The 14,305-nt window shown below is 28.4% G+C and overlaps 1 protein-coding gene across 1 annotated transcript in view; it reads left to right on the forward strand.

Annotated features, from left to right (window-relative positions):
• The first annotated feature begins 10,292 nt into the window (after positions 1–10,292).
• LOC107444533 (carboxypeptidase B) overlaps positions 10,293–14,305 on the forward strand; it is a 41,715-nt gene continuing 37,702 nt past the window's right edge. The window contains exon 1 of the mRNA XM_087160397.1: positions 10,293–10,435. The gene's annotated coding sequence lies outside the window, so the exon portion shown is untranslated. The remainder of the gene's footprint in view (positions 10,436–14,305) is intronic.

Genomic DNA, 14,305 nt, shown 5'->3' on the forward strand with positions numbered 1-14,305 from the left:
TCCACACACACACACACACACACACACACACACATATATATATATATATATATATATATATATATATATATATATATATATATATAAAAACTATTATAAATTTGTACAACTCAGAAACTATTGGACTTATTTGTTTCAAACTTTGTATTTTATCATGTAAAATTACCTAGTTTGAAAGAGGATCTAAAAATTTCCATATCTAACACTTCAAAAAGTTTTCGATCCGAAAGTTTTCGTTAAATAAAATAATAAATAATTATAAATAATTTATCAAAATTATATTTTGTGAATGGCATTAACTGTGGATAAACGAGTTTTAATAATTGCGTGCAGAAAATTTCTACACGCTACGAAAGTTCTCGTAATATCACGAAATACGCGAAAAGTGATACCCATATTTTTGACCGTTCTCCTGACTATATTATTCGAATCGCATCTTCCAGATAATGGCTACCCACTTATGTCGATTCAAACACATCAAAATCTGTAAATAAAAAATAAATAAAAATTTAAAGAAAGTATATTTATTCTAAAAAGGTAATTATTGAAACCTAAGTTCATATCTAATTTAATTATCAGCCCTAATTAATCAGTAAACTTAAGTTCAACCCTTTGGACCATTAAGACTAAGTCTTAAATGTGAATTATCTCAAGATTTTTTTCCCGTCATATTTTTAATAGGATTTTTTTCCCCCGAATACATTAGTTATGAATACTCGACTGTGTTGTTTTAGCGTCTGCTAAGCGATTCGGAAGCTGCTCGTGGGGTTGGCAAGTCGCAGCGAGCAGATGCGGTAGACCCTTTTCCTCTACAACTCAAAAATAATTCAAATAAGAAAAGGTTTATTCTTAAAACTGTTTTCTTTGTCCATAGTTTTTGCTTAAGAATTTTGGATCTAGATTTTTATTCATAAATTTGAACGGTGAAATTAAATTTGAATGAAGCTTCTTTTACTTTTTACTTTTTTAAATGCAACAAAATGCAAGAAAGAACACTTGAATTCAATAGCGAATATATATATATATATATATATATATATATATAAAGCAAACCTCAGATCACTTTTAATGTCCAGATAGATTATGTGTACGCGTAGAATGTACAAAAAGAGTAAGAACGAAAGTATTTATATGCGAGCGCAAAATGATTAAATTAAAAGAAAGTTAGTTTCATTTACTTTTTTTGAATTTCATTTATTACTTTTTGAAAAGAAATTCACTTTCCCTAGAAATTTTTTGCCCCCCTCCTCCCTCCTCCCATCCAAGTTCTGATACGCTACATTAATTTAATGAATAAATATGTGAGTGCTTGGTTAAGTGACTAAATGGAAAGATAAAAATAATGCTTCGGATCAACGAATGAATGAACGAAGCAGCGAATCGGTCGATGTATCACTAAATAAGATAATCATTGATTTGGCGAATCAGTTTTCTATAAATAAAAAGCTTTCAAGCCTATAAGTTATCGTACGGCAGTCAACGACGACAATTTTTTTATAGTTTAAATTTCTCACTTCGTTCACGTTATTGAATCTTATTTAAAATCTTATTTTCTTCTTTTTTTTTCTTCTATAGTATATAATCATTTGATACAACATCATTCGCCTCCATGCTTCGCAGATGCATAAGATTGGAGTTGCCAAAGTTAAAAAAAAAAATACTAACAGATAAAACAGTAACATAATAGTAATAGTAATACATATAATTAAAAATCTATCACATATAAGTTTCTGGTGCATGTTAAATCTAACGATGTTGTTAAATGCCCTTCTTGTGACATGGAAGTTGTTATAGGATGCTACCAACTCAAGCATCGACCATGTCGCCTAAACGAGATTATAATTAGCTAACGCAACATCAATTTTTTTTTTTTTTTTTTTTGTGGGAGAGGCACTGAATTTTGTAGACATAACGACTGGAAATAAAAGGCCATAATCAATCGGGTCATTACAATCTTAATTTACAACAACCAAATGTTTGCGATATTCAGGATGAAGATTACTACTTTACGAATGCAATATTTAGAATTTCTAATATGATGTGGTGAAGGTAATATAAAAATACTCTTATCTCTCTTATCACTTTTATAGGAACAGTAGTTATGCATTTTTATTTTGATGTTTTTATACATTTGTATGTATTTAATTATTTTTAAATTGTACGAATAATTTTCTGTTTAACTATTTTTGTGCGTTTTTAAGAGTTTTAATAATCATTAGCAGAAAGTTTTCGACGAGCTTTAAAAATGATAAAATGAAAAGCGCAAAAAGTCATATCCAAATTCTTGACTGCTCTCTTGACTATATTATTCGAACCATAACTTCCAGATGGCGGTTATCCTCTTATTTCGATGGTAAAATACCAGAATCTGCAAATTAAAAAAAAGTATATTTATTCTAAAAAGTTCTTTTTTTTCTTAATTTAAATTAACTATTTGCTCTAATTAGTTTGCATACTTAAGTTCAACCCTGTGAATCATTAAGATTAACTCTTGCAAGTGAATAATCTCAGGATTTTATTTTCGTCCCACTTTTCGAACATATTTGTTTAACAAGAATACTAGACGGTTGTGTTTTAGTATTTAGTGGAAATAAAAGGCCATAATCTATGGGGTCATTTCAATCTTAATTTACAATAACAGGCATTTTGCGATATTCAGTATGAGGATTACTATTTAACGAATGCAATATTTCGAATTTTTAATATGCTGGTGAAGGTAATATCAAACATTCTTATCTCTCTTATCACTTTTATTGGAATAATAGTTATGGATTTTTATTTTTATATTTTTATACAATTATATGAATTTATTTATTTTTAGTACGAATAATTTACTGTTTGACTATTTTTGCGCGTTTTTTCTTCAAGCTAACAATTCGAGAATTATGATGGTTAATAAAACCGAAATATACGGTAATTAAACAATTGCAAAAAAAAAGTAAAATAAATAAATAAATAATTTGGTATTTTTTCCCTTCATATGGTAACGGTTTACTGGAAATTCTGGATTTTAAAATTATATTTCCTATAACCACACATTTAACAAAAATTCGAAAAGTGAAAAGTAAATTTACACAAATAAATGGTTTTTATGCCAAGCTCTGACGATGGTATCATGATAACATTACCAAATTTTAACGCAAACTTTTTTTTTCTTAAAAAAAAGAAGAAGAAAAATTTAAAAAAACTACACTGACTATGTTGATTACAGAAAAGCAGCAGGGCTCCAGTGTGTTACAGGGCAGTGCGTTCCCTGAGGAAGTGTTGTTTTTGCTAACATACATATCTTTAGAATTTCGTTTTTGCTTGTTTTTATTTCCGAACTTTTTATTTAAACGTTATTTTATTTCTAATTTTACAAAAATCATTAAAAAAGTATTTCGATATAAATTACTGAGCTTTTTGGTGCTCAGATATAGCCAGAAACAAGGTAAATTTTACCATATTTTGGTAATTTTGCCATATTTTGGTAATTTTGACCATATTTTTTTTCTTAGTAAATATATTATATTTAAAGCAATTTGTTAAAATTTTATTATACTTTATTCCCTTTTTACAGTTAATATATTTATTTTTAAAGCACGTCACATCAACAATAAGAAAATAATCCACTTTTCCTTTCCGAAATTTTCAACAATATACCTATAAGGATCGTCTGCGATTGGAGAAAACAAATTAACGATCTCACGAAAACGATCAAAAATGTAATGGAACGTTACAGTTCGAATTCCACCATCCCCATGAAAATACTCCATAATTTTGGGGGTGATGCAGGGGTGCAAGCAGGGATAGTCAGTGGGACGATTTCTTCTCCAGAAATTCAGGGCCTCTCTCATATCTGGAAGGAAGTTAGCAGGATATAGAATAAGGGGGTGCTTAGTAGGTCCCTCTAACCCCCCGTTTGGCCTCATTGAACGACAGGCATGTAGACATAAGACAATGTGGGAGATAACTTCAATCTTAAGGGGGGCCTCGACCTTCAGGGAATCTGCAGGGGCTTATTTATACTCCCAAATGTTGGCCCTCTTCGTAAAAATGAGGGTAGCTTGGAAGGAGGGTAAATGGGGTTTATGGCCTGGAAAAATATGAGGTCACTAGATAAGAAGCCCCTAAGTATCCCCTACAACGAATAACTGTAAGGAATATGTAAATGTTTGAATAGATGTGTGGGAGATTTGTATATTTAATTTTTTTTTTAAATAAATAATTGCAAATAAAATGAAAAAATAGTCAGTTAGCAAGAAATGGTAAAAATAATTTTAAAAAAATAATAATAATAAAAGTTTTAAAAAAATTAAATAATTCATGCATTGAGCATTGAAAAATTCTTGATATTGCACGGAGAAAACAGTTTTAATTTTAATTTTTTCTCGAAGACGATTTTTGAATTTACGGAAATATTCAGCACTTGCTTTCGTACAATATTTTGAGCTATGAATGTTTAAAAGATGTGAGTAGTTTTTTTTTTTCTAAAATATAAGAGAAAATTGTAAAAAAGAAAAATATGATCTAATATCCCATAACAAATATGAAAATATGAAGGAAGATTTTTTATCATTTTTACACAGTTTCTAAAAAACGAAACTTTTATATTATTAATTTTACAGTATCTAAGGTTTTTTTTAAGAATTTTTTTCTATCTCAGAAAAAGGAAATGCAAATGAAACATCGATTATCATTGTTTACGTTAACTCATATTTCATATTTCAGAATTAAGTCTCATAATTTTATCGAAATGCTCATGCAATTTTAGTAGAACGTATGTTTTTTATTGTTATTATTAATATTTTGTTTTGACTTAATTAGTTTTTGTGTGTGTGTGTGTGTAAAAATTGCGATTTCTTTTTATCTGCTGTAATAGGTCAAATTCCTTGAAAACGTGCTATGGGTCATTCTCACTGAAAAGGTATAAATAGACTAAAAAAATTTCTTAAATTAAAGTAATTAAAAAAGTGAAAAAAATTACATAAATGCCTTTATTTATTTTTGTTATATGTCCTTATAATAATGGTCAAGTTTTCTATTTTATTTTTTACAAGATTTAAAATATTTTAAATTCTGCCTTGTCCACGGAGGAGATGCAATAGTCAACGGAGGAGACATTTTATGTTATAAAATATAAAATGTCAATGAAGACTAATTCATTAATTATTGGGCACAACTGATATGAGTTTAACATTAATAAGTAAATAATAAAATATTTCATTATTAGAGATAGAGCTACTTCCGATTAATCATGCTGCTATGAAAGGAAACATCCATTTTTAACCTAGGTGTACAATTTCTTAAGTAACTCTTACTGAATATTAATAAATTAAAATGTAAAGACTATTGAAATAAAAATTCAGACTCCACATGAAAGTTGAGTGTTGAGGGTACTCTTTTGTGACCATTTTATGCAAGTTAAACATACTGTCATCCAAATAACGTTTTTGTTTTCTCTTTTCTTCTTGTTATTGTTTATTTTTTCCCTGGGCACAAACGGCTTGCTCTATCAATTTCTAGAAATTTAAGTACATTTAATCACGATTTTTCTGCTAAATCTTTTTCTGATACAAATTTTAAAGTTTCTTGCTCTTTTTTTTTTTTTTTTTTTTTTACTTTCTTCAAACAATATAGGGTTTTCTTTTAATTTCTGTCTAGCTTGTCTCATACTCAGTTTTTTCTGTTCCCTTCTCTTTTGCATTTGAACATTTGATTGCTTTCTTTTCTTAAATTTTGGTTTTGCAATTTTTTTCCTAAAATTTGAAGAGAAAAAAAATGTTAAACATCACAGAAATTATTTAGAAAAATTGCCAATATTTACTTCTCCGATAAGAAGAAGTTAAACTTAATTGATTTTCTTTAAAAATAGAAACAAATTAACACATTTGTTCCATTTTAAAAAATATCAATTAAAAGAAAATAGTTTTTTAATTACTAAAATTGTATTATGGCTATCTAACACATTGTCTCTTACATTGACTGTGTCTTCTCCTCCGTGGACTTGTTATGTCCAATTTTTCTGATTTTTAATTTTGAAGTTACAAAAATGGGGCAGTTCTTTTTGTTAAATATACTATTTTTGCAATCTAAAATTCATCTATCAAAAATAAAATTATTTTCTCTTACCTTCTTTATGATGTCCACGGAGTATACGGTGAGAACTTTACCAAACCCCAGTTGAACACAACAATCCAAAACTGACACCAAAGAGAACAAAAACAACTGATATTTAACATTAGAAAATGGAATGGTTACCCCTCCCAGCAGCTGTCTTATAGGGATTTCGCATATGCTGCCCTTTATTGCATATTTACAGAACTATATTAATTGTCCACGGAGGGAGACATCATTTTTGATGGACAAAGTTTACTAATCATTTATTTTATAAAAATAATTTTTTTTAAACAAAATATTAAATAAAAAGTTACTATAAACATTTAACTAGGTAAAACTACAAAAATCATTAAAATAACATTTAAATTGTTTAACAGGCATTAAAAATTATTTTGTGCCACAGACGTAGGGACGTCCACGGAGGGGATTTTGAAGTCTTGTTTATTAAAAAATAAGAATGAAATATTAAATACATTTAGCAGAAATGCATATGATTTGTTAGCTGTTAGATATGTTTGTTAGATATGATTGCTTCACGAAAAATGATAAAGAAAAATAATAAGAAATCTGCTGTATTTCCTAATATTTATTACTCAGGGACTTAAAAAATCACCTTTTTGTGAGAATGACCCCTATATATATATATATATATATATATATATATATATATATATATATATATATATATATATATATATATATATATATATATATATATATATATATATATATATATATATATATATATATATATATATATATATATATATATATATATATATATATATATATATATATATATATATTGAAGACAGCGGTACTTCGACTTTTTTTTTTTTAAATTTTTCGTGATTCGGACATTGTAAATCGAATACGATGATTTCAGTTATTATTGTTTGCGATTTGAATTCCATTTATTTTATTAATTTTAATAATTTCTCTTGAAATGGCAATTTGAATTAATTTATCCTTTTAGTTAATACAAATTTATACGTTTCTGTTGATGAAAACTTTTTGATTAAATTCTTACTAGAATTAATTTTTACACTGATTAGAATTAGAAGTTTTAATCTGTTAATTCGAATTAGTGATGCAATAAGGTATCAATTCTAACTTTTTGAATAAATCCCTATTCAAATTTGCTGATTCATCTGCAATTTATTATCCATTTCACAAATGATTCCCATTTGTGATTTAAATCTATTGATTTGAATAAGTGATTTTGTTGCTTAGAGTCATAGTGATTCGCCCACTTAACCAGAATTATTATTATTATTATTTTTTTTTTAAAGAGCAGTAAAATATGATAAATACGTGACAAATGTTTTCACTGAATCAAATGAGTATAGATATAAATGCGTCATTAATTCAACTGATATTTCGGTTTTAAGAATGAAACATTAGAATTATTTTTAACTTCAAAGAGTTAGAGCTTCTATATAACAGTGCCTATTAACAATTCTATTGAACTAATAATTCTATATAGAGAAGTATAAAATTCTATAAAACAATGCCTAAAATACTGACATTTAAAAAAAAATTTAAATTAGAAATTTAAAAAAAATATTTAAATTTTATTCAGTGACGTTCGAGAGCTCTTAAAATGAGGGGTTCTGGAAAAGTGCTTCATTTCCTCATGCGATAGTTAGTCTTTGACCATACCAAATGATCCTGCGGTCAATACGAATATCCCGACAACAGTGAAAAACAGTTTTAGACTATGAATCATGTTTTTAAGTACACTCTATAACAAAAAAATCGACGCACCAAGAAGGAGTTGTCCGATTGAAACGAAAATTGGTGGATAGGAAGACAATGTACAGAATAGTAACTGATTAAAATTTCAGAACAATTGAATAATTTATTGCAGAGTTGCAGTAACAAGTTCAATAAGGTGTTGACCCGCCTCTAGCCTGAATACAAGGTGCCACACGGCGTGGCATAGACCGATAAAGCTCCCGAATGGTCTCTTGCGGTATTTCCTGCCAAATTCGATCCAATTGTCGAACGAAGTCATCAACATTCCGTGCCAGATGCAATCGCCTTCCCATCATATACCAGACATGCTCGATGGGAGAGAGATCTGGTGATCTGGCAGGCCAAGGAAGAGTTTGACAAGCTTGCAGACAGTTCATAGCAACACGTACTGTATGTGGTCTGGCATTGTCTTGCTGAAAAACCAGCCCAGGGCGCTGCAAAAAGAACGGTAGCAAAACAGGTCTTAAGATGCCATCAATGTACCGCTGTGCAGTAAGTGTACCTCTAATGACGACCAAAGGGGTCCGGCTGTCAAAGGAAATGGCACCCCAGACCATAATGCCTTGTTGAGGGCGGGTGTGGCGTGTAATAGTGAAGGCAGGATCCCCCTCTGCCCTTTGCGTCTCCAAACACGTCTTCGATGATCGTCAGGACACAGTTGGAACAACACCTCCTAGAATAAGGAAGGCCTCAGCACGGATCAAATTAGTAGTCCGATGTGACGAAGTTAACTGCGCAGTTGATGAAAAATAAGAAAGATGTCATTACGTTCAGGGTACTAAGCTGCGCAGTGGTTGAAAATACGAAATAAGTCATTATGTTTGGACTACTAAAGGATATTTATGGTAACCCGTGCAGAGGCCTACTCTTTTCTAGGAGGTGTTGGTTGGAAGCGGGGTTCGTCTCTAAAGACTATACGTCCCCAGTCGGCATCATTCCAGCCATATCTGTTCAAAACATTCATGCATACGAAATTTCAAAGCAATTGGATGATTGCTTCTTCTTGGTGCGTCGATTTTTTTGTTATAGAGTGTAATATAACGATAAACAAAATTGAAAAGCAGCTTTTAACTCAGGCGACTTAATAGAAATGTTGGCGATGGCCGGTGTTGGCGATAATATCCTTCTTCCATCCGAAACAGATCTTTGGTTAGACTATTAGTACCCCATTCTCGTCCGGCTAACCGAGGGAAGTTTTTGTAATTCTCCTTTCCTGTGTTAAGTCTGTTCTGCGGTTCTCCTGTCCCTGTAATGCGGTTTTACTCACAAATTTCTTGAAGACAAGCTTCCTCTTAACTCAAAATTGCTGTGTCTTGATACTTGAATTAGTTCTCTTGTCTTCTGAGATCAATTTAAAATTAACAGAAAATGTAGAGTTCCCTAATTTTTTTAAATTTTTTTTTTTTATAGTTAGATTAAAAAATTACAATGGAAAGTTTCCTTGTCTTCCAAGTTCAACTCAAAATTACAAGTTATTGCCTCAAATACACAATAAAAAACAGGCTTCTTAACGATGGCGATAGAATCAAAAACTATTTAAATTTAACAACACTAGATTGATTCAATAATTCTATCAATCTGATAATCAAAGATTTTTCACTGATCTTTAATTTAAATTCTTCAATTAAATTGAATTTCAATTTAATTCAATCGAAGAATCCTGAAATGGAATGAAATTCTTTAACTTCATTCTATTTCACGATTCAATTTTTCTTCCATTTAGACAATTTATTAAAACTATAAAATTTCGGTTGTATGAAAAATAATATGAACGCAGATAACTTGAATAATAATAATTGTGGTCATCAACTTCAGCACCCGTTTTTTATTTACAAATTGATTAATCAATTTATTGAAGAACTCATTTCCTAAATTACTGATTAATTAAAATGTTTGATTTGCCGTTTGTCTGATTCATTCATTTCTTGCTTCGCTTTTTTGTTTTCCCCTTTACTTTATTCACTCGCTATACCAATATAAAAAATTAAAAAGATAATTTTTTAAGTTCAAGAGAGGGGAATTTTTATCTCTCGTTACTCTTGGTTTCAATTTACCATTAAAAAGGTCTCACTTAATTACAATCAAATGTTTTTAAACTCATTTTGCAAACTATTTAAAATTATTATTTCTTATTCATTTATTCTTTGATCTAGATTGAGAATGAAGTTGTGTTTCTTACCAAGCTCTAATCTCTTTTTCAGGCATCAATTTCTAATTATAGTATCTAATTAATTATAACTACTGTTGACATAGTTTTAATAATTGTGGTTTTTCGCAAAATAATCTCACTTTCGAAGAAAATTACCTAAATATGCAACCGATTTCTTGATTTAATTCTTTTGACGTCAATCTGTCGCCAACAATATCGGTCGGCAGAGGTCACTTCCGGTTTATTAGGTCATTCTTCGGCTTTAGGGTAAACCAAAAATTCCGGTAGTAGGGTGGGAGATAAAATAATAAATGAAATGAGAAAAACTTGAATATTATTTGAACTTGAGCGCCACCTGCGACTTTCAAAGAAGGAGAAGAACTTTTTAAGTTCATTTATTTATACTCACCTGCTGCCACCTTCTACGAAGTAAGTTTTTAAATTTCTTTTAATAGCTCTCGTATTCTAAATTGTATTCTTACAGTGCAATTGGAATTTTTTTCCCCTCAGTAAAATGATTTGATTATCTTTTTTTTCTTCTGTTATCCAAAGCTAACGGCAAAAGAACAATTTTAATTTTACCATCACGCTTTCATTAAACCTGTCTTGCATACTTTAACAGCTCTTCAAAATGATTTATGATTCTCACTTCATAATTTATTTTTTTATGTTTTATATTCTCTGTAATAGTTATTATTCAAGTCCAAATATAATTAATATTTATTTACAATGAAATGTACAGTTTAGAACGAAAAATGAATGTTACTTTAAAGACTTTTGCTTACTAGAAAAATTTGAAAATTTTGACTTATTTTTGCAATTTTACAAGATTTTGCTGTAGGGATTTTGGTGTTTACGTAGTTTTGCCTTATTAAAAGTTTACGGTAAAAAAACAATTTTAAATTTATCCTCACACTTTCATTAAATTTGTCTTGCAAACTTTATCTACTCTTCAGAATGATTTATGAATTTTACTTCATAAATTTATACGGTGCAAAACAATAATAATAATAATTTTTTTTTTTACTAGCAAAATTTAAAAATTTTGACTTAGTTCTGTAATTTTACCAGGTTTTGCTGTAGGGATTTTGATGTTTACGTAGTTTTGCCTTATTAAAAGTTTACGGTAAAAAAAGCAATGTTAATTTTACCCTTCCACTTTCATTAAATTTGTCTTGCAAACTTTATCTACCCTTCAGAATGATTTATGAATTTCACTGCATAAATTTATATGTTTATATACTTGGGGATATTTATTAATATTATCCGAAAATAATCATTTTGATACACAAATAATTTGTACTTCAGTAAGAAATATCCATTTCATTTATAAATGTTACTTTTATGATTTTTGTTACAGGGCAAATTTTGCAAACATTTATTTATGCAATTTTCCAGTTATTGTGGTAATGATTTCGGTGTTTCTGCACTGAGAAAAATAGAATAGTCAAAACTGCAAGAATGCGGTAAAATATACCGTGTTTCTGGCTCCAAGGGAACAATAAACTCGATAATTTTTACCGAAGCGCGTTGTTTATGATTTTGGTAAAATTAAGAATTTAAATATGGTTCTATAATATGTGATAAATGTGGTAAAATTTGGTAATTTTAACATGATACCTTAGTGAATGTCATAAAAACCAGTTATTAGATCAGATTTACTTTTTAGTTTTATATTTATTACTAAATGTGAGTTTTAGAATTATAATTTTGAAAACTAGAATTTTAGATAAACCGTAATTATATGAGCGGTTAAATTATCAAATTAATGGTTTAAATACCATATATATTAGTTTTATTAACCAAAATTATTACTATTTTTTTAAACAAATATGTCGTTACTATACAGCACTGTAATTTTACCAGAAATGCACTCACCGCGTGGAATTTTGCCAACAAATCTTGCCTTATAAACTAACTTATAGAAATTATTTTAATTTTACAATCACGCTTTCATTTAATCTGTTTTACATATTTAATCAACTCTTAATCCAGAATAATTTATGATTTTTATATCATAAATGTGTATATTTTTTTATCTTCGGAGATCGTTCAAATCAAAACATAATCAAGATTTAAATGTAAGAAAATATATTGTTTAGTTGGAAAAGTACCTTTCAGTTAATGTTTCAATTTTTAAAATAAATGGAGACTGACGCAAGTTAAATCTATCGGGGTTACAAAGTCCTCCAAGTTTTCATAACAAATCAACACCTCTGGGACATTGAGAGGAACGATCAATACCTCTGAATTGATCATTCTCCTGTTTAGGTCAAAATTACGATCTGTGGATGAATAAATGAATGCATGAGTGAATCCGAACTATAAACGGGCTGTGACGTTTGTGTGACTGAAGTTGTATTCTTGGCCATAGATGGCGCCACTGAAAAACAAGAAACGCACCCTTTTCCTTAAAATCGATTACTTTCCCATAACAGGCTTGCAGGTATTATAGCATTAGTAACAGCAACAAAAACTCTTAAGATTTTTGTTTGCAGACAAAATTGGCACTTGCATTTCATTTTTTAAAAAAATGACTTTAAATTTTAAAGCAATCAATTACGAAATAAGAAAGTAGATTGTCATTTTACAATTTAACGTAAGAAAGGGTTCCTTCAAAATTAAAAACAAGGAATATTTCATTGATAATATAACATTTTATTATTTATTTATTCTTTTTTATTTTTTTTTTATTTGTTTATTTTTATTAATTTATTTTTATTTATTTTTTTTTCCTTTTTTATTTTTCATTTATTTATTTATTTTTTCCTTTTTTTATTTAATTTCTATGCGTTTAAAAAATAAAGAAAAATTTTTTTAATAGTTTGTTGCATTTTTTGGCGACTTTTCGCTTTCACCTGGCAAACAGAAAAGTACCAGTTTTAGATTAACACAGATTAACACATTTAGATTAACACATTTTATCATACAAAATCAAAATCTATGAGCTTATTTTCAAAGTACAACTTGACAAAAATAACTTCGTGTTGTATTTTAGATGATATACCATTATTATTATTGTAATTCATATCTATTTCTCTTTTCCTCGAATTAGGTCCATCAGCGTTTGAATAAGCTAGCATTTTTCAGAAGTAATGTTGCATAACATTTAAATATAAAACGAATTAAATCCATTAACATATTTTGTTGAAAATATTTTGCACAATACATCCTATTCATTTTTTAAAAAATGTCTATGTAATAGTACAAAGTGCCTAGTGCGAAGTGTAATAGTGCCTTAATTATAATTTTTTTAAATTTATTTAAAAATTCTAAACGTCTCATATTTTTTTAGGTCTGTTTAAAATACTCAGACATAAATATAATTTCAAAAGTTTCAGCTCAATAACATATTGAAAATATAATTGGCACATTGTGTTTTTTTTTTAAAAAAAAAATAGTAAAATTAGGTTGCATTTAAAAGATTTGAATTGTGGTTTTTAATACCAAAAAGTAGTTACATTTGTGCAATCATTATAATTTATAGTATTTTATTTATCTGCGTTGCTCTGAAATTGTATTTTATAAACTTATAAAGTTTCAACGATAATGAGTCAAAAGTTTATTCTTGGAAATATCTCTTAATACTAATCTATTAATTCGCGGCTTTATATTTATTCTATGAAATAACATTTATTCACTGTGGAGCATTACACGCGTAATTTTAGATTAATAAGAATAAAATATTGAAATTAAAATATTTAAAACATAACTCTCTTTTTTTTAATTATTATTTTCTTTTTTTTTTTAGGAAATGTAATCACAACCTCTTGATTCTCATTGCGAGGTTGCCCATGTTATAAGTTCTAAAGTAATTAAGCAAATTAGTGGAATTTCTTAATGGTTTTATTTTCATTTTAAGTTTTCTTGAAGAAATTGGCTTCACAATTCAGAATCTGTAACATTTCTTAAGGCTTTTAAGATTAATTATTTATTATAACCATTTTCTATTTTACTTTCAACTTAGTCCGATTTGTAAGAGAAACTAAATTTTTCAGATATTTCTGATGCTGCCATCTAGTGTAAATTTCTGGAATTATTCAAACAAATCAAATTTCCTTTCATATATCTTTTATCCAAAGATAATTTCAACTAAAAAAAAAAAATTAATTTTTCTAACAGAATAATATTCTGATAAATTTTGTGCTATTTATTATTATTTAATTTAATAATGATTGAAGATGTTTTGAACTGTGAATAATACAAATTTTCACTTAATTTTAAACTAAGTTACAAGGGCGGTGCCAGTAGGGGGTCAGAGGGGGCAATTGCCCCCCCCCCTATCGGGACGAACTTAAG

The sequence above is a fragment of the Parasteatoda tepidariorum genome, chromosome 4, assembly GCF_982258835.1.
Source record: "Parasteatoda tepidariorum strain Cologne lab strain chromosome 4, Ptep-v5.0, whole genome shotgun sequence".
NCBI classification, from domain to species: Eukaryota; Metazoa; Arthropoda; class Arachnida; order Araneae; family Theridiidae; genus Parasteatoda; species Parasteatoda tepidariorum.